This window comes from Ailuropoda melanoleuca, chromosome 13, assembly GCF_002007445.2.
Source record: "Ailuropoda melanoleuca isolate Jingjing chromosome 13, ASM200744v2, whole genome shotgun sequence".
Lineage (NCBI taxonomy): Eukaryota > Metazoa > Chordata > Mammalia > Carnivora > Ursidae > Ailuropoda > Ailuropoda melanoleuca.
The window spans coordinates 33294490-33309138 of NC_048230.1; the positions used below are offsets into that span (position 1 = coordinate 33294490).

Below are 14649 nucleotides of genomic sequence, written 5' to 3' on the forward strand. Positions count from 1 at the left end.
TATTTTATTTTATTTTATTTTATTTTATTTTATTTTTTTGTTTAGACACAGAATCTTTCAACCTGAGGGAGGAAGAGGATGTCTTTCTACCTCATTTTTCTCCGGTTCTATTTCCTAAGACCAATTTCCTTTTGCTCTCAGGTGGACCTGGTTAGGTATTTTTACCCATTTCCATTCGCTTTGTATTTATGGTGATTCCTCCCAGCTTCCTTCATTGGGTTGTTTGTTTATGTCAGTTCTTGTTATTGGGACACCCCCTCTCCCTTTTCCCCCTCTTTCTCTTTCTAGGTATTTTAGTGAGTACTTGCAGGATTCAGGAGATGTTAGTTAGAGAGATGCCATTTTGTATACGGAGACTAGAACTATTCTTAACTTATTTTCTAATAGAATTCTTTTTGAAGTGTAATATATACTCTCCCATCCTTTTTATCATTGCATAATGAAAACAGTTTATGGGAAATCAGAATCGTCATCTTATAATCAATTATTGTGATTTACTGTAGATTCAGTTATAGATTAGTTTGTGTGACTAAAATCTAAATACACGGTGACCTTCCCATGACCTTGAAACTTGATTTTTAAAAAATTCCTTGATCTCAGCTTGCTTTGTGGTCTTTTGCCTCTTTTTTCAGGAGGATAGTGAGCCATGTGGAGCTGTATGACCTCCCGAGCAGTGTAACACTGTTAGCTTTCTGCAAAATTAATAAGTGAATCAAAGGCTGACTCAGATCTCCCAAATGTTTTTTTTTTTAGCTCCAGAAAATCATCATATTCTCTGTTGCCATGAGTATTCTTTAATTTTTCACACCATCGATACATGCTTTATTAATACAATAGACCATAGTCATGTCCTTCTGAGCTTTTATCCCTGTTGGTTTTTGTTTTGTTTTATTCCTGATACTATTTGTTCATGGAGCATATAGTGAAGCATTTGTCATCACTTTGTCATCTCTTCCTTCTCACCTGCCACCTGCCACTAATTATGTGTAAAATTGGTGCTGTTTCTATTCTTGCACCTCCAAACCCAACTAGTTTCTACTTTCCTTAAGGTCCTTGCTTTAGACCCTTACTTTCCTGTGTTCTGTGAACTTATAAGGTCATCCCTCACACCCATCCTCCCATGCATTCTCTGTCTCCTTTCCCAATTATTGCCTGTTTCTCCATTGTGCAGACTGATTTAAGACCCCTTTATTATCTCTCAACTGCCTTGGTCCTTTTAACATGTAGAGAAGTGTAGGTATCCACCTTAAAACACCCTTTCTCACCCTCAGCCCCCCACCTGTGATCTTTTTCCCCTCTCTTTTTTCATAGGTGGGTTTCTGCACTTATTTTGTAAATTTCCTGTGTTCTTATCTTCCACTTCCTTTCTTCAGCCCAGTCCCCTCTTTCTTCTTTCATCATGTTACTAAACTTCTCCTAAGGTCACAGTGACCTTCGATCTGGATTTTGTTCAGTCTCCCTTCTCTACAACATTCTCTTCTTCAGTTTTTGGGACACACATCCTGCTGATTTTCTTCCTTCCACCCGGTCTTGATTGCATGGTCATTCCATGCTCTGTTCTCTCTGGATCCTCCCCATAGACAATCCAATCAAAGACCACAGCTTTAGAAACCATTCTTCCATACCGTTCTATGGCAGTGACTTACACATGTATATCTTAGTCTCAGACCATTTACTTCCTTAATTTTCTTTATAGTACTTATTACTATATATTTGGATATTTGTACTTATTTTCCACTTTTTAAACTCCACTTTTAAATTCACTTCCTGCAGAATTCCAGGATGTCACAGAAGCCATTCCTTTCCCTTCATTGTTTCTCCTTCATGCTGCTCTTATCTTCACCCTCTCTCTACTTGCTTCTTGTCCGTTTTGATGTTCTCCTGCCCAAGTTCCTGCTTTCTTGGGCTGCAGATTGAGTCATTCTGCACATGTGTTCAGTTTGGCCTGAAAAATAGTTTGAAAAATTTGAATCAGTTGCCAACATTATAAAACTAGGAGATTTCACATGAATTTGAATTTCTGGTTTCCCTGGAAACTTGAAGGATCTGACAGCACTAAGCCATTTTCTCTCTTGGCGACAGGTGGCTGGAGCTGATTGCATAATGCTTGGATTAAGTCATGATGGAAGTCACAACAGTTTTCAAAGAATCACTGTCATCGAGACCACTTTTTCTCCTGTTCTTGGCGTGATTAAGTTAGTAATCAATAATAAGCAGCCAGTTTTCTTCTTAAACCCTCAGGTTTGAGCGCCTGGGTGACTCAGCCAGTTAAGTGTCTGCCTTCAGCTCAGGTCATGATCTCAGGGTCCTGGGATCGAGCCCCACATTGGGCTCTCTGCTCAGCGGGGAGCCTGCTTCTCCTTCTCCCTCTGCCACTCCCCCTGCTTGTGCTCTCTCTCTCTCTCTCTAATAAATAAAATTAAAAAAAAAATAAACCCTCAGGTTTGTCAACTTAAAATAGTACTTTTAAATAACTTAAGGTTAAAAAGGAAATCATAATAAAAATTTCCAAATATTTAATAAAAGTATTCCTCATTAGACACGTCTCTATGGGACAGATTAAAAAAGAAGAGAGAAAACTAAAGGAAAAAATTAAACAACATTAACCAAAAAAACCCGAAGCAGCAATATAATTCTATGCAGAGAATGTTGTTTGGGGCTCATTCTTCTCATATTTGTTGCCTTGTCCTTGTAGGCATTTTCCTTTGGGCCCCATCTCCACAGTTTCAGTTGTTTTGCTTTTTTATTTAGTTGTTTTGTTTAAATTTGAGGTGAAATTCACATAATAGAAAATTAACCATTTTTAAGTGAACAATTGAGTGACTTTTAGTAGATTTACAATGTGCAACAGCATCTGTGTCTAGTTACAAAACATTTGCATCACCCCCAAATAAAGCTCTGTACTCATTAAACAACTTAGTCCCCAATCTCCACCCCTTCCCAGATCCTCACAATCACCAATCTGCTTTCTGTCTCTGGGGATTTACCTATTTTGAATATTTCATATGAATAGAATCCTGCAACATGTGACCTTTGTGTCTGGCTTCTTTCACTTACATAATATTTTCCAGGTTCATACATATTGTAGTGTGTATCATTACTTCATTCCTTTTCATGGCTGGATAATATTTCATTGTGCGTATACACCATATTTTTTTTTTTATCCATTCCGCTGTTGATGGACATTTGGATTTCTATCTTTAGGCTATTGTGAATAGTGCTACTGTGAACATTCATACACAAGCATCTGTTCGAGTACCTGTGTTCAGTTCTTTGGGTGTATACCTAGGAGTGGAGTTGCTGGGAAAGCTATTTATTTTTGTACTTGGCTTTTGTTATTGGGTCTTCAAAATGATACTCTGGCAGGTGGCACACATGTTTCCTTATCAGCCTAGTTTCAGCTGCTACTGTAGACCACAAAAAGAGAATTCCTACTGAGAATTACATAAATGGCTCCTAGGCATTTGGTAAGAATACTCTTTTCTAGTGGACTGGCTTATTCCAGAATCCAAACCACTGATTTAAGTATTGTCTGATAACCATAGAGTTATAACAACGGGAGCTGGGTGTTCTTAAGTCGTATTTATGTCAAATTAGAGTGAGCAGTTAAGTTGGGTGGGTTGCCCTTCCCTACTTTGTTAGGCTTTGCAAACAAAATTTTCTTCTGCTAATTGGTGCTAAAAGTACTCTGACGGATTTTTACCCTCCATATCCATCCGTGTATAATCATCACCATAAAATATAGTAAATTAAGGGCATCACCACCTTTATGCCAAGAGAGTCACAATAGAATTGTTAGGTTTTTACACTTGTTGGCCACTGGGGAGTATGTGAATGTTGTCTCCCTTTGCTATAGCCGCTCATTTATGTGGTCATTTTAATATTTTATTGTATTTTTGGAAATCAGAAAAATAGTGTCAATGCTAGTGATAAGAAATCAAGTCTTATAAACAAAGCATAATGGAGACAAGGTAGAGATAGATCATCGCCCATATTGAAAGCGATGTTTCTTTAAGTTCAATTAATTTCACATTGGATTTAAGCCTGTTTGTTAAAAGTATAAAGGAAGAAATCAAAATTAAATAACACTTCTGAAATACTGGAAAACATCCTTAATGATTATAACTTCTCACAGTTATTTCTTCATGAAGACTCAGAAAATAAGTCTTATCAGTAATAAATTCATATAAGCTAACTCTCAATCTGGTGTTAATTTTAATAACAGATCTCTTTCTGATGGTATCCCCAAGGTATACTCTGAACATGGTGGCTTACATACTGATACACTTTTTCTTATATATGGTAAAAGTCATCCAAGAAGTTGGAAGAGTGTGAACCCAATATGGAGGGATGAAAAGTGCAAGAGGGCATGTGAAGGAACTGGAGAAAAGGAGCCCTCTTGGATCAGGAATACAGGAGACTCATGGTTCAGACTGAGAAGGACCCCAAATCCCCCAAAGGTGGGGGCAGAAGGATGTACTGTCTCCCGTAGGGAATAGCAAATGGTTAGAGAATTGGTAGCAGTGTGGTATATGATGAAACTGACATTGGAGGAAGACTTAACTTTCCTGAATATCTTTCTGCAATAAAACTATGTTTTGAAGAACAGAAAACGAGCTGGTGGAGAAGAGAGAATTTCCCTTCCAGAAGGAATAAAATGTTTCAAGACATGAATGTGGTAACGTGTTAATGTCCAAGCATGAGGTTAGGAGTAAAGCAAACAGACCTGGTTTTCTGGAAGAAAGATTTTTGTCAGACTATAATAAACAATAAATAAGCGAATGTCAAACATTTCCATCCTTAAGAAAAACATGCTTTTATTTTCCTTACTGCATTTCCTTTATTCCTTCCTAACTTACAGTCCCTGAAGTTTGAGGTCATGAAATTTAACAAGGAATTTAAAAATTGGGGACTTTGTTAAAATTCTGATCTTTAGTTTTTTATTACTTGATAGAACATTTAATCATTTTAGGTGTGGAATACACAAATGTCAAGGAACTTTGAAGAAACTTTTGGGTAATTTGAACCATATATCTCTATTCTTAGTGAACAATGAAAACACCCTGAAGGAGGTTTGATGTGGAGTAAAGTAGGTCTGGAAATGGTCTATATTGAAAGACCTAATGGTCTTTTGATGTCTGATTCTTTGATTTTGCTTTTGCTTTTTAAAGGGGTGCTATGTGATTATAATGAGAAACATTTCAAGTTCTTTACTTGGGAAGTTAATTGTTCCTTAGCTTGCTCTATTATGACTAATCAGTGGTTTTGAATGGCAGCAGTGTTTGAAATTATTACTGAGGAGAGTCACCTTGTTTGGTAGAGAAAGTTCCAATTCATCATGAAAGTTTATCACACCCATAAACTCTCGTCATTCCTCCTGCAGTTTGTGGCTATGGTGTGAACACATATTTATAATATATTTTTAAAGTTTCAGTTTAATAATTTTCTAAGTAATTAATGGGAATAGAATAGTTTGTTTTTCTTGCAACTGGTACCATGATATTTGAAGTTGAAAATTATGGATAAATTACTGGAAGGCACCATCAAAAATTTATATTCATTTTTTGTTAGGTGATTTAAAAGGTATTCAGTTTTGTATTGATGCAGACATTTGTGTCATCTTAAGAAAAGTTATCCCTATACTTTGGAAAGTTCCCACAAACCCTGATCATGATTTTCTTCTTAAAAATAGCACTCGTAAGTATCAATGGTGGTGGTGGGGGGGACCCATCTGTTCTCTTTTCTGCAGTCTGCTTGAGCATCTGAAACCATTTTAGATGGAGAGCAGTCAAAGTTTCCCATTTATTTTAAGCATTCCTTAGCCCCAGTGAGCATGCTGACATAACCCTTCCTCTAAGAAGTATGATGGAAGGCTTGAAGAGAGGACAGAAATATGTGGTGACCTTGTTTCAGATTGAAAAGGAAGTTTCTGTTCTGTCAAGCACTTCTTTGTAGATGTGTCGTTACACAATTCTGCACTTCTTCTCATGAGAACACACTGCTTTAAATCAGTGTCAGTGTGATATGATGCTCAAGAGGCCTCTTATTGACAGAGACATTTGTGACACTATTTCACACAGTAGATTTAATTTGTAATGCGAGGCTTTCAGGTTTATTAGATTCTTTCTTCAGGGAATTAAGTTTGGAAAACTCATTGTTTGAAGCAGTTTATATATTTAGCTTCTTGAGTTTTACTACAGTCAGAATTCACTTTAGCAGTGAAATGTGGTGAAATGAATTTAAGCCTGGTGGAAAGTTGATAAACTAATACAGCAATACTTTTTTTAATGCTTTATAGTTAAAATGATTTCAGTATATATCCTCTTAGTTCATTCTCAAAGGAAACTTCTGTGGTGGTTTGTGATTATGTGCATTTTAAAGGGAGAAACGGAGGTTCAAAGAGATTAAGCAATTTAACCAGTGTGGTGTAGTTCATACATGACCGAGCTGGCACTTAATCCTAGGCCTTCTGACTCCTAATTCAGTGCTCTTTTTCTGATAGAATGTGGACTTTTACCTTTTGTATCACTCAGTAAATCTCCTTTTGTGCTTTTTAAATGATTTGATCCCAGTGATTCATAGATAGCAACATACGCTAGGTATATGTTATTGCTTATTCTTCCCCAAAGTCCCAAATGGTAGAATATACCCTGCCCACGTCTTCTGATAGCAGCCCACCATGTTCTCTGCATAGGACCACTCTCCTTCTCTGCCATGTACACTGGGTCTAGAGTCGACACCTGAACCAAGGGCAGCAAACTTGTTTTACTCAGAGATACAAAGAGCTTAAGCTGACACAGCTAGTAAGTGGAGGTGCGAGGATTCGAGATTGCCTGTGTTTGACTCTAAAGCCCTAATCCTCACCGTTATGCTATAGTGCACGACCGCTTGTTCTTTGGGAATTTGGAACTGGGAAACCTAGAGACTAAATCAGGGCAGAAGCTGGAAACTTGGAAAGTTACTAAGATGAAGATCGGCTAGGCAGCCACCATGGGCCGTATGCAAGCTCGAGTTCTGAGTAGTGAAGTTGAGGCCAAGAAGAAAATGGAGCAGATGCACAGAGAGAGGCCGAGAAGCTGTAGGAATTGCAGCCCATATGTACAAAAGCTTTGTCTATTCCAGCTCCATCTCAAGAGGGACTCTTCACCACGATCTTCCATCTTTCCAGTTACAGCCATTTTATTTAGGTGGTGTGAATTGGAAGGTATATTAAAAATTTATTTAAGTAGTTATGTTTATTTTTAAAAATAGATTCAATGTGGCCTATATAATGTTATTTCAAACTGTATTTATTTTGAAAAGACATTTAGTTAACTGGATAAGAACACTTATTGATTTCGATAAGGTTTAATTGAAATTGTTCTTAATTTGTCACTTTATTCTGTAGAAATCTCACAAATATTTGAGGGTTTTTTTTCAGGCTTTATTTCTATTTTCTTTACATATAAATATGGTTTTCCTTGCTACATTAAAAGCTTAAATTTGGGGGGTATCTGAATTGCACAGTCAGTTAAGGATCCCAGTCTTGTTTTTGGCTCAGTTCATGATCTGGGGGTCAGGGTTGTGAGATCGAGCCCTGCATCAAGCTCCATGCTAAGCATAGTGTCCACTTGAGATTCTCCTCCTTCTCCCTCTGTCCTCCTGCTCATGCTCTCTCTCTCTCTCTGAAATAAATAAATAAATCTTTTTAAAAAAAAACTTAAATTCTAGAGTAATTAAAAAAAGATATTTATTTTAGAACAAATAAAAGTGAACTTAAATGTCCGCTCTGTCAGAACTATCACAAATTCTTACTAACAAAGCCTGAATTAATATGGGAATGGGATAAAAAAAAATACGGGAATGGGATGCTTCTATAAATTTCCTTAGGAATGTTAAGGAAGTTCATTAATGAGAATAAAATTATGATGCCGTTTTATTAGGAACAGCTGGGGTCTATTCAGTAGGAATAAATTCTTAATGTAAACTTGTAAAAAAACCTGAAAAATTTGTAACATTTTTTATTTGGAAGTGATTAGAAGCCAGTAAATAATACCTCCTTTCCCTTTCAAACTGAGGATTAATTTGAAAAAAATAGAAGAAACAGGTAGATGGGGCTGTGGTTTAGATGTGTGGCCAACATGCGGCTTGGGAATCCTTCCTCGTAGAATTTAATGTACTCGTCTGGTCACAGCCCAAGCAAGATCCTGTGCACAGCAGGGGACATTATCCGAGAGAGAAGGGGGCTGGACAGTTCCTTCAGTATTGTTTCTCCCAAAGCCCCCCCTCATTAGAATTTAATGTACTTGTCTGGTCACAGCCCAAGCAAGATCCTGTGCACGGCAGGGGACATTCTCCGAGAGAGGAGGGAGCTGGACAGTTCCTTCAGGATTGTTTCTCCCAAAGCCCCCTCTCATGAGCAAGTGTGGGAGAGAGCCAGACCAAAATGGGCAGAAGTTCTCTTCTCGTTGAAGGAGCTCAAGTCCTGTGAGATTTTTTTTTTTCTGTTGGCATTTCATTTTAAAATCGCACCCCCCCATCCTCATTGATTTTGTTCTTTATTTTTTGAACATTAACAGGGTATCAAAAATGAGACCTGCACTAAAAGGTATATTCAGAGAAGCGGTGTCCCACTTCCGCTCCTTCTGTCCTTTCTTCTCTGGCCCCAGCCCCTGTAGGTGGGTGATCTCATTCGTTAGTCTCTGACAGACCCTTTCTGTATTTGTTTTTGCACAGTTGAGCAGATATGTGTAAGATATATGTATATCTCAGTGGTTTCTTTTTCTTACACTTTGCTTTTACTGTTTGTTATAAACTGGAGGTCATTCATACATCAGCATAGTATGAATGTGTGGTTAAATCACAATTTATGCAATAGCTGTCCTACCTACAGGTGGCTTCAATATTTGTAATTGCACTTGATGCTGTAACAAATAACCTAGTAGACATGTGTTTTTGTATTGTCTGGTTGAAAGAAATATATATATATATTTAGTTGTATATCACCAAATTCGCGTGTGTGTGTGTGTGTGTGTGTGTACAGAATTTCTACTGGCTACATATTAGAATGATTTTTGATCCACAGCCTCCCAAACAGAATATGTTATATTTTTTAATTTTTTGTCTGATAGATGATATGTGATAAATAGTATCTCAATATAGTTTCAACTTGCAGTTCTCTTATAATAAGTGAGAATAAACATTTTAATATATTTCAGGGTTATTTTAATAGTTTTATTGAGTTATAGTTGAAATACATTTCACATAAAGTATACAGTTTCACATTCTGACTTACCTATACACTGACATACCTACCAACACAAAACATATGTCTATGTGAGCATATAGTTATTCCCAAAAGATTCCTTATGCCCCTATGAAATCTCTCCTGCCCACCTTTCCCTGACTTCCCCTTATACAGGCAGGCACTAATCTCCTTTCTGTCACTATAATTTCTAGAATTTTAAATAAATGGAAGCATATTCTCTGTGTACTTTTCGGTCTCCCGTCTTTCCCTTGGCATAATGATTTTGAAATTCATCCATGTTTTATTGAATATCAGTAGTTCAGTCCTTTTTATTTTTGAGTAATGTTCTGTTCTATGAATATACCATAATTTGTTGATCTGTATACCCATTGGTGGACATTTGGGCTGTTTTCAGTTTGGGGCTATTATAGATAAAGCTTCTATAAACATTAGTCTTTTGTGGACATTTTCTTTTGTCCTTTTGAATGAAACGTGAGAGTCAAATGTGTGGATCATAAGGGAGGTACATGTTTAACTCTTTAAAAAGCTGCCAAACTATTGTGCAGAGTGGTTTGTATGATTTTACATTCCCTCCAGCAGAGTGTGGGAGTTCTGTTTCCTCCCTATCCTTGCCAACACTTGATATGGTCAGTGGTGTTATTTTCACAATTCCAACAGGCTTGTCCAAGTACTTCGCTGTGGTTTTAACTTGCATTTCTCTAGCGACTAATGTTGAAAAACTCTTCATGTCCTTTTTTTGCCCTAAGTATATCTACTTTGGCAACTGTCTGTTCAAATCTTTAGCCTCTTTTTTATAAACTGGGGTGGTTGTTTTCTTATTATTGAGTCTTGAAAATTCTTTGTATATATTGGATACAAGTCCTTTAACAGACACATGATTTGCCAATGTTTTTCTCCTAGTGTGTGGCTTTCCTTGTCATTCTTTTAATGGTTTATTTCAAGGAAGTGGTGTTTTTAATTTTGATGAAGTCCAGTGTATTTATTTGTTCTCTCACAGATGGTGCTTTTGGGGTCACATCTAAGAAATCTTTTCCTAATCCCTAATCTTTTTCCTAATCACAAAGATTTTCTTCTGGAAGTTTATAGTTCCAGGTTTTACATTTAGGATTGTGATCCATTTTTTCAGTTAATTTTGTATGTGCTAGGAAGTGTGGATTAAACTTCTCTTTTCTCTTTCTTTCCTAATATGCCTTCTTGTCCTTTTAATATGTGTAGAATTTGTAGTGCAGAACCTCTCTTATTTGTAATGCTGTTCATTTGCATTGTCTCTCTTTCCCAATCAGTCTGGCTGCAGGGTTATCAATTTTATCCGTCATTTTGGGATTAGGTAATCTAGTCATTATTAAATGTATTATTAGATTATTTAATACTGAATTGTTCTTGCCTTCATGGCATAGATCGAACTTAATTGTCAGCAATTTAAAGATGTCACCTCATTGTCTTCTTGCTTGCATTGCTTCTACCAGGAATCTGCTGCTATCCCTACTTTTGTTCCTCTGGAACATGTCTTTTTTCTGGCTGTTTTCAAGATTCTTTTTTTCTTTGTCACTGGTTTTGGGGCAAATTGATTATGTTGTGCCTTTATGTAGTTTTATTTGTCTTATGCTTGGAGTTCTTTGAGTCTTGGATCTGTAGATTTATAATTTTAATTAAATTTGGAAAGCTTTGGCCATAATTTCTTCAAATATTTTTCTGTCCCCATCTCTCTTTTCCTTTAAGGACTCTAAATACACAAATATTAGGCTGCTGACAGTTGTCACCAATGCTTTGCTTTTTATTATTCTATTTTTCTTTGTGTGCTTTGTTTTGGTTAGTTTCCACTGCTAAGTCTTCAAGTTCATGAACCTTTTCTTTAGCAATGCCAGTAATCCCATCCATTGTGTTTTTCATCTCACACATTGTAGTTTTTCTACAAAGCTATGAAAGTTCTGTCTCTGGAATTTCAGTATGACAGGGTACTTCTCAGCCTTATCACAGGCCCTTTTCTCTCTTGGCCCCTGTTCTCTTCCCTGATTCAGCCACAGTCTTCTCTCTCACAGCTTCTCCATTTGTTATCCTTTGTGCTGGAATACCCTTACCCTGCATTTTCTTTTATCCAGTCCTCTTCAACCTTCAGTTAACTTTTTTTTTCATTAAAAAAATGTTATTTTCTATTGAAGTATAATCAACATACAAATTCAGTTAACTTTAACATCACTTTCATCCTAATTCCTAGTTAAGGTTTTTCACCCTATTATATCCTTAATACTCCATATTTCTTTTTTGGTAACATAGTAAGGAATTGAATCCTCATTGTTCTCATTTGTATTAATTCAATGTCTTTTTCTCTCTGCTAGACTGAAAGCTCCCTTAGCATGGGAACTGGGTGTGATTAGTTCACTGATGTTTTCTCAACATGTAGCAAGGTGCCTGGCACATAATGGCTGCTTAACACATTAATGGTTAATGAATTAATGAATACCACATGGTAACAGATTAACAGTGACTGAACTTATTGTTAAGCACATATAAGATAACCACTGGAGCCTTTGGAAAAAATGTAGTATGAGGTAGGGAGAAATGGTCAGTGAAACATGGGTGATTTATGTTTATAAATAAAGATTGGTTTCTTAAAACTAACACAAATCCAGCTAACATACTTTTATGCACTTACTGATAAGAGTGTGTAGTTTTTATAACCAGCAGAAATGGTTGCATATTTTATTATATCTGAAACAAAACTTTATCTTTAGAAATCTCTTACCTCTACCATGTTCATCTTTCCCTTGAAATAAGTAAGTATCTTCTGATGGAGATTTGCTCTTTTCATGGAAAGTGTGATGGTAAGGAGGAAAATAAAATATATTTTACAAATGTCCAAATAAAAATATGTATTTTACAAATACATTTACATTTTAATATATAGTTAAACCTGTGTATGTATATGTTACACCTCTTCCACATTCTTCGTGATGATCTTACCAAATGACATGCCCTTATGAAGCTTTTCTTTTCTATCCTAGACACAATGAATTCCTCCGGTCCTTGTTTGCTCATATTATTATGTTCATATTATTGTGTAGCTTTCATCATACTGAAAATAGCATAGAGTTTGTCTTTCCTATATTGGATACAGGGACAATGAGTTGATTATTTTTGTATTTTTAGCACCAAGCACAGATACAATAGGTAAGTAAATACTTGATAAATAGCTTAGCTTTCAAATGTTCTGAAGTGGTTTGATAGGCAAATATTCATGTTATGTGAGGATAAATCATAGTAAGGACCTACTTGTAAGTTTAATCAATTAGCATCAAACTGATTTAGTAATATATTTATATAAACTTCTAAGCTTCCTTGTTTTCATTGGTGAAAAAAAATAAATGATAACTTTATCAGTATAAAAATGAAATGGAATAGTACAGGAACTGCTCTAAATCAATGAGCATAGTAAACCCGCAATAAATGTTCACTCTGTATCATCATTTGTGGAGACATTAAAAATTTTGGTTACACCATGAATGTTATAGTTTGTAGCAGCTTCATCCACTGGAAGTACTAAAAAGTGTCTGTTAAGACTTTATAATTATTTCACATAATTTAGAAATCATTTCTGATAAGCAGAAAAACTTTTCTCGATAAATATTGTTTTGTAATTAAAGAGAAAATTTGCCCACTTAAAATTTGATCTACTTGTGCATAGTGATGAATGTAAGTGAGAATATTTTCCAGCTACTTTGAAATATTGAACTGCCCAGGGACAAGACATGGATGATGTTTTGAAGGAAATAAATATTTCAGCTTCACGTTTCAGTCTTTCTCCTATATTCCTTTGATCTGGCTTTGGTTTACTTATTATTCTGCTTGAATGACTTCACATTGCCTTTTTCCTCTCCCTAGTAACAGGAAGTGGTCCTGCACCTATTTCAATGTAGTTAGGCTTTGTCATTATATAGGATGAATGTGTCTCTCCTTATTATCTACTGATACACGACTGCCTGTAAAGTAAGCTGTATTGGTGGGTATGTGTGTAGCTTTGCATGTATGATGAATAATTTCTATATAGAACTTTTAATCAGTACTTTCTTAAATATAGGAAACATAAAAGGAAACATTAGATTTGGGATTTTTTTGAAGTTTAAAGATTTTAAAGGAATTTTTCTTCACTATCCACTGTAACTATTTTATCTTTAAGGATCACTTTCTCAAGGTTTTCTTATTTCACCATAAATATTTCAATTGGTCTTCTATTTTCTGGGGTAGAGTTCTTTTCATTTATTTATATGCCTACATTATAGGCAGAAGTTAGTTTAGCACAAAATTAATACGTAAAACTTCAAACTGTGTAAACATGTCATCAAATTTACCTACATTGCTTTATTTTATACTTTACACACAAATCTGCTGATCTTCTGAGGCTGTTTTCTTACACAAATTCTCATTGACTCTTTCCATTTGTCATATTCTCATAGTACTCAGAATATATAATATATAATATTATACTACTACTTGATTTTTTTTCTTGTGTTTTCCCCCTCAATTGGACTGTTATTTCTCCAAGATCAGATTCATTTTTATACTTCTTCTAGGTTTTCTGCAGGTATCTTACCAAGTAGGTCTCAAAATTTGCTGCCAGGCAGGACCCTTGCCTCAGCTCCTGGAACATGACTAACTTGCTGAAAATATAGAGTAGGAGATTGATGCCGGGATCAGTTCTTTTTTTTTTTTTTTTTTAAATTTTATTTATTTATTCGACAGAGATAGAGACAGCCAGAGAGATTGGGAACACAAGCAGGGGGAATGGGAGAGGAAGAAGCAGGCTCATAGCAGAAGCCTGATGTGGGGCTCGATCCCACAACGCCAGGATCACGCCCTGAGCCGAAGGCAGACGCTTAACCGCTCTGCCACCCAGGCGCCCCCCCCGGGATCAGTTCTTTTGAAACATGTTTCAAATCCAGTTGACTTTAAGGAATTGATCTCCTAGCTGAAATCCATATGTTTTTAAGAGATTTTTGGATAGCTGAAGTAGATTCCTCATTCTTAGTCATAGGTAACGTGCTTCAAAACCAGTCGTAGTTCTTCAAGACTGGAGTCTGGCTCTGGGGGCACAGTCTGCTGGGGAAGCCTAAATCATTGACGATATAAGGTCCTTGTCAGAAGACAGTTCCACAGCACTTCTTTATACTGTTACCATACCCTTTTTGAGTGTTTCCCCTGGTATCAAGGGAGAAGTCTCTAGCTGGTTAAGCACTGGAGCATCGTAGTTTCATTGAGTCTTATTGCGTGTTTGCCCATGGACCTATCAATGCTGTCCTCTTTGAGGCAGGATTATGGTGGGAACTGCCGGCTTTCTTTGGTCTGCGTTTACTGTTGCTGTATGTAAGTCCACTTGCCACCGTGGGGCTTCTAAGAAGGTTATTGTT

The 14649-nt window shown here is 36.3% G+C and overlaps 1 protein-coding gene across 6 annotated transcripts in view; it reads left to right on the plus strand.

Moving 5' to 3' along the window:
• Positions 1–14649, plus strand: part of CEP112 (centrosomal protein 112) — a 402227-nt gene that overhangs the window by 135447 nt on the left and 252131 nt on the right. The gene's annotated exons all lie outside the window — the stretch shown is intronic.